The following is a 7689-nucleotide window of genomic DNA, read 5'->3' on the forward strand; positions in this document are numbered from 1 at the left end:
GAATTAGAATCAACTACCATCTATATTGTCAAATTTAAAAACCTTGCTTGCAACATGGATTAAAATGATAAAGTTTTTATCAATAAATTTTGACATGGATTAAAAGATAATATTGAAGTTTTATTATCAAAAATGCAAAAAAAAAATCTTTGAAATAATTTATTACTTAAGCCATTGCATTTTAATTAATTCTTTAAAAGGTATCAAAAATAAAGATTGATAGAAGGAAAACAAATCAAGTTGTGACAATAATTCTTAAGTTTTTAGAAACTTATTTATTAATGTTCAAATCTATATAAATTAATGTAATATATTTTAAATATATTACTAACTAAGAAAATATTTAATTTCATTAAAAAAATTATATTTATATTATCAAGAATTTAAACATATTTTTAAACATTGTCCAATGTAAAAATGCAACTACAAAATAAAGAGCATAGTTGTCAAAAAAGATAATGTATTAGAAAACAAGTTTGTCTTGCTATAACTAGAACTATGTAGCTAGAATATTATACAACACCTAGTAAAGATTCTATTCTTTCTTCAAAATAATTACCTTATTTCAAAATAGATGCTTGTCAAAGACTTAAATATCACAAAGTCTTTATCTAAACTTGCAAATATGTCAATTGCTTTTTAACATCTAATGAATGCTATTTTTTAAGAGTTTTTAGATGATTTTTTTATTTAATATCTAAATAAAATTTTAATTTATTCTTCAAATACAATAGAATATGAATTTTAAGTTTGTTGTGTATTACAAAAATTTAGAGATATAAAACTATATAATAAGATGTAAAAGTTTATATTTTATAGAATTTAAGTTAATTTTTTAAAATATATTATTTCAAATGATCTACTTATGATAGATCCTAAGTAAGTTTATGCTAAGATAATTGTAGCTTATAATTGAAGAAATTTTTTAGCAATTAAGATCAATTATAAGATCTACAACAAAGAATTTTTTGTAATAGTAGATTCATTTAAAAATGGTGATATGATTTAAGAAATTCTTCTAATTAAGTGGCTATTTATATAAATCATTAGAATTTCAAATATTTAATAAATTATTACTAAATTTATCACTAAAATATAATTTATTACTAAAATATATTAAAATTTTATTACTAAATTTATTACTAAAATATAATTTATTAATAAAATATATTAAAATTTTATTACTAAAATACTTATTATTAAATTTATTAAATTAAGAATTTATAAAAATTTATATTTAATATTATTTATTAATAAAAAAAATAATAAGATTTATCAAACATCCTTTTTAAATATTTTTATCTTGTATCAAAAGAAAGAAATTTAATTTTCAATCAAAAAAAAAAATTCTTTTAAAGCCAAAGTAATTTCATCTTCTAGCAATATAATCAATATTAACTATTGATTCAAAAAACAATTATCAAATATAATTAGGAATATCCTCAAATCTTTTTTTTCATGATATTAAGAATAATTCTTTTAAATCTTATTATACTTCTATGTTTGAATTGAAAGATAATCTTTTCTATTTTGAAAGTAATTTTATGTTTCAAAAGATAAAGCAAAATTACAAGCTTTGCAAGCTTGTGACAATTTTTCAACTACAAGAAATTTTAGATATAAGATGACTTTGAAGTTAATATCAAGAAATTTTTAGTGGCTTCAAATATTCAAAGTAATTAAATACTTTGTATAATCATGTAATACTTATTTAACATTTAAAATTCTTCATCATTAATTTTATAGATTTTTCTAACCACTACTTATATTAGAAGAAACATGATCATTTGTTTCTATAGACTTTATCACAAATCTTCTAATTTCAAGCTCTTAGGCTTCTATATTTGTAATTATAGATTATTTCATTAAGATGGTAAATATTGTAGTATATAAAAAAACTATTACAAGTGAAGAAACAACTAAATTCTTTTTTGATAAAATTTATTATTATCATTGATTATTAAAAAAATATTACATTAAATAGAGAGACTTTATTTGTTTTTAGATTTTGGAGAATATTTTTTAAGATATTAAGAATAGACATAAACTATCTTTAATCTTCTATCTTTAAACTAATGGACAAATATATCATATAAATTAAGTATTGAAGCAATATTTAAAATATACCATCAATTATCATCAAAAAAAATAGGATAATTATTTTGTTATTGGCAAAGTTTTTTATAATAATACAATACATTCTTCTACTCAAAAATCATTTTTTTATGTTAATTATGATTATCATCCATCATTTAATATTTTTAACTTTTCAAAAGTTGATAATCTTGTAGCAAAAGATTTGACAAGTTATTTATTAAAGCTATATACGACAATGAAGGCACAATTAAAAGAACCTCAAAAACAACAAAAAATCAATGTAGTTGTTTATTGTAATAAGCAACCTCAATTTCATATTGGCGACAAGGTATGGTTATTCTACCATAATATAAAGATTATTTGCTATTATAATAAGTTGGATTACTATAGATTTAGATTTTTTTATTTGTAAATAAATCAATTTAATTGCATATCAATTACTTCTATTAGAATCTAACAAGATCCATCTTTTTTTTTATGTATTTCTTTTTAAATTATATAAGACAATGTATATAAAGAAGAAGACAAATGCCACATCTTTCTAAAGAAGTAAACAATCATCAAAAATTTGAGATAGAAGAAATTTTAAATTTTTAAGTAATATCAAAATAGGTTGGAATATCTTATATTTTGGTGCAAATATGATATTGATAAACGCATATAGAATCCATCTAAAAATCTTACAAGTACAACAAAAAAGATTGATATTTTTCATCAATAACAACTATAAAAACCAATATGAAGAGTTAAAAAATTCTTTACTATAAAGCAAAGTAACCTCAATAAAAATCATATTCTATCTTCTATATTTATTTGTGGTTTTTTTTATATTTGTAGCATTTTGAGGATAGAGGATTACTAACTAAAAAATTCAACTCAAAAACTATTGTTTGTTAAGTTACAAGCAAAGCCTTTAAAATTGTCACAACTTTCAAGAGAATGTAATAGAAATGAAGATCTTAACAAATAAGATATTTTTTTTGAATAGATAAAGAGATATAATAATTTTGATATTACTACCTTAGAAGAGACTTTTAATATTTGTGAATATTATTAAAGGTAGAAGTCACTCTTTATGGTATTTTTAATATTTTATTTAGAGAAGTTATGAAGACCTAAACAATGATTAAATAATAAGGTGGACTTCTTACATTGATATGTAGTACTATTGATAGTTGAGAAGACCTATCAAATATCTTTAATGAGAATAAAGATTAGAATATGTTAAAAATATAATTTGTTGCATTTCAAACTTTATCAATATGTCACTACTTCTCTTTGTAGAACTTATACTTAAAAAAAGAAGTAATATCATGGACATATATATTAACACTAGTAACTACTAAGATAAAAAATTAATTAATTAATTAAAGTAAGTAAAAATATATAAATTTGATGATATCTTATAAAGAAGCTTTTTAAAATCTTTGTAGATACAAATTTGATTTTAAAAGAGTTTGTAGATGATTAATAGGTTGAAAACTTAGCCAACAAGTTAGTCATGTGTCATACATATTCACAACTTATTTTATAAGTTGGTCACATGATGTGCATATTGGCCATTTGTAGTACAAGTTGGCCATGTGGTACAAATTAGCCATGTAGTATACATATTAAAAACTTGTCTTACAAGTTAGACATGTCTCCCACAAATTAGACACATATCAAATGATTTATAAAACATCGCATGTAGTTCACTAACCAAATAGTGCACATGGAGGCAAAGGTGAGGTCTTCTTCACTCTCTTCAATATATTTTTTGTTCTTGGCATTGTTTCAAGAGTTTTTAGTCTTCTTGTCTTTGGCAATAGCTATATTAGTTTCAATACTAGTATTATTTTTAAGTAAATATTTATTCTTTTTAAGCAACACAAGAATATATTGATTCTTTGGTTGATTTATGATTTATATCTTTGAAATTGTGTTGCTCCAAAATTTATATTAATAAGACCATATTATTCCTTCTCTTTATCTTCTATTTACACCATGGCAACTTGGTCATGTAGAAGAACTTCTAAGAGCAACATGTTTTCTATATGTTTCTTTTATAATCTTATTTTGAATATTTTAAATGAAAAAAAATGAAATTTTTAAATAATATAATCTTTTATAATATTATCAAATATTCTATATAATTATTTTTTTATTTTACTTGAGGTTTTGTGATCCATCTTACATAACAGTTTTATTTTTCTCATCAGCAATAAATGTTAAAATAAATTGTAAAAAACTCATTGTTTTTGGCCCAGTATGTTTGGCAATCAAACCATGTTTGGCAATCAAGTTCTTTTGGAAAAAATATGTCCAATCTTTATATCTTTTTAATATATCTATATGATGCATGCACTATTTGTTTACACTTGTTGCATTCTGAGGACAGGCAAGCGGGAGTAGTCGAATTGAATAAAACCAAACTACCCCCCTCCCTCCAAATAAATAAATAAATAAATAGAGGTAAGATACCAATAATTCTGGTAAGCTAATCGTCCTCTAAACAAACCCCTTGCTATTCTCTGCCACAACCTCGGAAGATGGAGAGACAAATCATCGGGGAAAAATGGGGAAATTTTGTTGGAAAAAGCAAAGACAAGTCTGGCTGCTCAGGCTATTGATGCAATACTAAGAATAATCCATTAGATGCCACTCACGGTGAAATATTTTTGTATCCTTTTTGCCAAGTGGTCGAGAGAATCGATTGGGGACCAAATAAGAGCCAACGACATTAATGCGATATTGATCGAATTGTAGGATTCCCGGAGGAAGCTCTGCCTCCTTGTCAGCGGACTGAGCCAGACTGCTACGGTGGAAGCCTACGATTAAATTGAAAGCACCAAATCGTCCAACACATCATGCAATGTGGTGAATTCACCTCATCTTTCACCGACTTTAAGGCGAGTCGCTGAGAAACGAAACCACGCCAAGGGATGTTGCAACCTGAACGTCAGCGGCGGAAATGTTCGACACGGAGAGTCTGTCTAAGTCATTGGAGAGTCTATCAAAGCAAACGTCGTGTTATCACATCAATGCTACCTTATCCATTTTTTGAGCTACTGTTGCCTGCAGGTGTCAGTGCCACTAAGCTCATGGCCTAAGAACAGCCTTTCACGAAATCTGAAGTGTAATCGTTAAATCAAGCTTACTGACTTCTCAGTGCCAGTTTCAAATTCTGTATTTCTATTCGGAAGACTGAACCTTCACGCCAAGGTCCGTAATGAAACAGATTTTTAAAATAAAGTTATTTAAATAGGATGCAAAGAACATGCAGCATCATAAAAAGATCGTCCAGGAGTGAAGGTCTAAAGCAACTGCTACCAAGGCCAGTGAGTGGCGAATACTTTCCATCTTCAACTTGACGAGGAATAACTTACTAACACTTGGGACATTCTCTGAGGAGCGGCCGCTGAACGCTTGACATTGGTAAAGTTCCTCGCTTTGATATTAGCCTCCCTGTCACTGAGATCTTGTGTTGAAATGAAGGAGAAACTTGATTCTCAAGAGACACAATAACGGCCACTCAAAGTTTTTATTGCACCATTAGCAAGAATTAACTTACGCTGCACTACTTCGAAGGACATACATCATAATTCATCCTTGAGATGACTTTAGAGAACATGAAAAAACTTACACGTCAGAATAAATCTAAAGTTGTCACAGCAATCCCCGTTTTCAGTGAAGACCATGCAAATTTGGTAATTTCAAATCACAATGCATTCACATGTGAAACACATTCCTTATACATGATTCTTTCAAGAGTTTTAGTTGATGAAAAGGCTCCAAATGGCTGCAGTTCAACGATGAGCTCCTCGAAACCTATCATCTACTTGTCTAAGCAGGATAACATAAACGATACAATACCAATGCCGCTGGCTAATGAGAGAAAAAAAAATATATATATATATAAGCTTCGTTGAATAGCAGTCAGAATAATTTCTGATGTACAGTCTAAATTAATGAAGTTTCCGTTACCTTGTACTTCTAAGCTTTCAGAGCAATCCCAAGCGTCGTTTTTGACTAGGCAACTTCCGAACACAACCTTAGCACTCAACTGTGCCTGATACTAGTTCTAATTACCTCTAATCTTGACGGTTAAAAAACTCGAGTAAGCACAAGGACACTAGGTGCGGATCCACGCATACACTGGTTTAGAATTATACGTGCTCACATCTGATTTGCCTTTGTGTGCCTGGCGCGGCCTTGAGTTTCTAACTAAATATTCTTCTCTTCTTAAGCAAAGATTAGCACCAAAGAGCCAGGTTAACATGCGATGTCAATCCATAGAAGAGCTTTGCTTAAGAAGAGCAGAATTTGTCAGAGCCAGGTTAACATACGATGCCAATCTTTAGAAGAACAGCTTTGAAAGCGGCTTTTATATCACAATCAACACCTGAAAATTTGGTTACTATTCTCCTCCTCAAATGAGCTCATTACACGAAGTTCTTGAGCAGAAGTACGACTTTGTCTCCTGTCAATCTTTTGTTCAAAACATTGGTTTCTAAGGCCTCACAATCACAAGATTCAGACAGCTGTCCCATCGGCGAAAGTATCGGGTTGACAGCACTTGTTTGAAAAATGTCCAGAAAAACACCCTTGATGAACGTTGCTCTCCTGTCGTCATGTCGGAATCCTTTCTCCAGGAAAACACTCCAAGCACTTGGAATACCAGATATATAAAGAGGTAACTTCTTGGCATCGGACTCCATAATTCCACTTCTAGTGGGAGGATTAAGCACACTTGGAAACCTCTCATCGATCCATTACACCGCAATTATTTCCCCTAATCACAACTACATCATTCAATCGACTGTTCATTATTAAGAATATGAAACCTCACTGTAGGAGAATCGAAGTGAATCATGCAATGATGCAACGACAAAGCCCCACCTTACCTCGCATGAGCCTTTTATTAGTTTCATATCCTCAATTACAAAGCGGGGAACAATTTCCAATATTCTCCATCATGGACCCCAGCAGCCAAGAAGAGGAAAAAGAGCAATTCAACTGAACAAAGGCTCCAACAAGTGTAAACGACCTCGACCATCGCCGCAACCGCTTTGAAATCTCCAAGCTCACGGATCACGGCGCCATTTCATCGGGCTCCGATATTTCAGAAGCTCACACAACCGCTCCTGATTTTATTACAGCGCCTTAAATCAAATTTCAAATCTGATCGATACTCGGTAGGAGTTCGCACAAAGCGTCGATGGAAAACACGAAAGTAGGGTTTCATCCACAATTCTGATGGATGGATGTGAATGAATGAATGAATGAATGAAATGTTCCTAGAGTCTACAGATGTTTCTATAGGGTAGCAGCTTCACTAGTTGTGCATGCAATTAATTATATTCTAAATCTTAATTCATTGATTATATAATCCTAATTTTAAAATCTAATCTTAAAGCTTATTTATGATTCGTAGTTCTTCATTCGTAAATTCTAATTATAATCTATAAATTCCAACCCCTATATTCTAGTTGGATATGGAATGAATACAAAATAAATAAAAAAATAGACTTCAAGAAATAATGGAATCTCAAAGGTTCTAATAGATAAATGTCCTATGAGATGTCTATTTAAGAGGGAATTTCTTGTGTA

The 7689-nt window shown here is 29.0% G+C and overlaps 1 long non-coding RNA gene across 2 annotated transcripts; it reads right to left on the reverse strand.

The window, feature by feature from the left end:
* Positions 1-5968: 5968 nt before the first annotated feature.
* On the reverse strand, positions 5969-7299 carry LOC149988469 (uncharacterized). 2 transcript variants are annotated; one of them, XR_016504505.1, is made up of 2 exons: positions 6984-7299; positions 5969-6871 (listed from the first exon to the last, which is right to left on the reverse strand). It is a non-coding gene; the product is annotated as an uncharacterized LOC149988469 (long non-coding RNA). The 2 variants fall into 2 exon arrangements; XR_016504504.1 differs by having other exon boundaries at positions 5969-6881.
* Between the last annotated feature and the right edge of the window lie 390 nt (positions 7300-7689).

Source organism: Physcomitrium patens, chromosome 8, assembly GCF_059467195.1.
Source record: "Physcomitrium patens ecotype Gransden chromosome 8, ASM5946719v1, whole genome shotgun sequence".
Taxonomy (NCBI): domain Eukaryota; kingdom Viridiplantae; phylum Streptophyta; class Bryopsida; order Funariales; family Funariaceae; genus Physcomitrium; species Physcomitrium patens.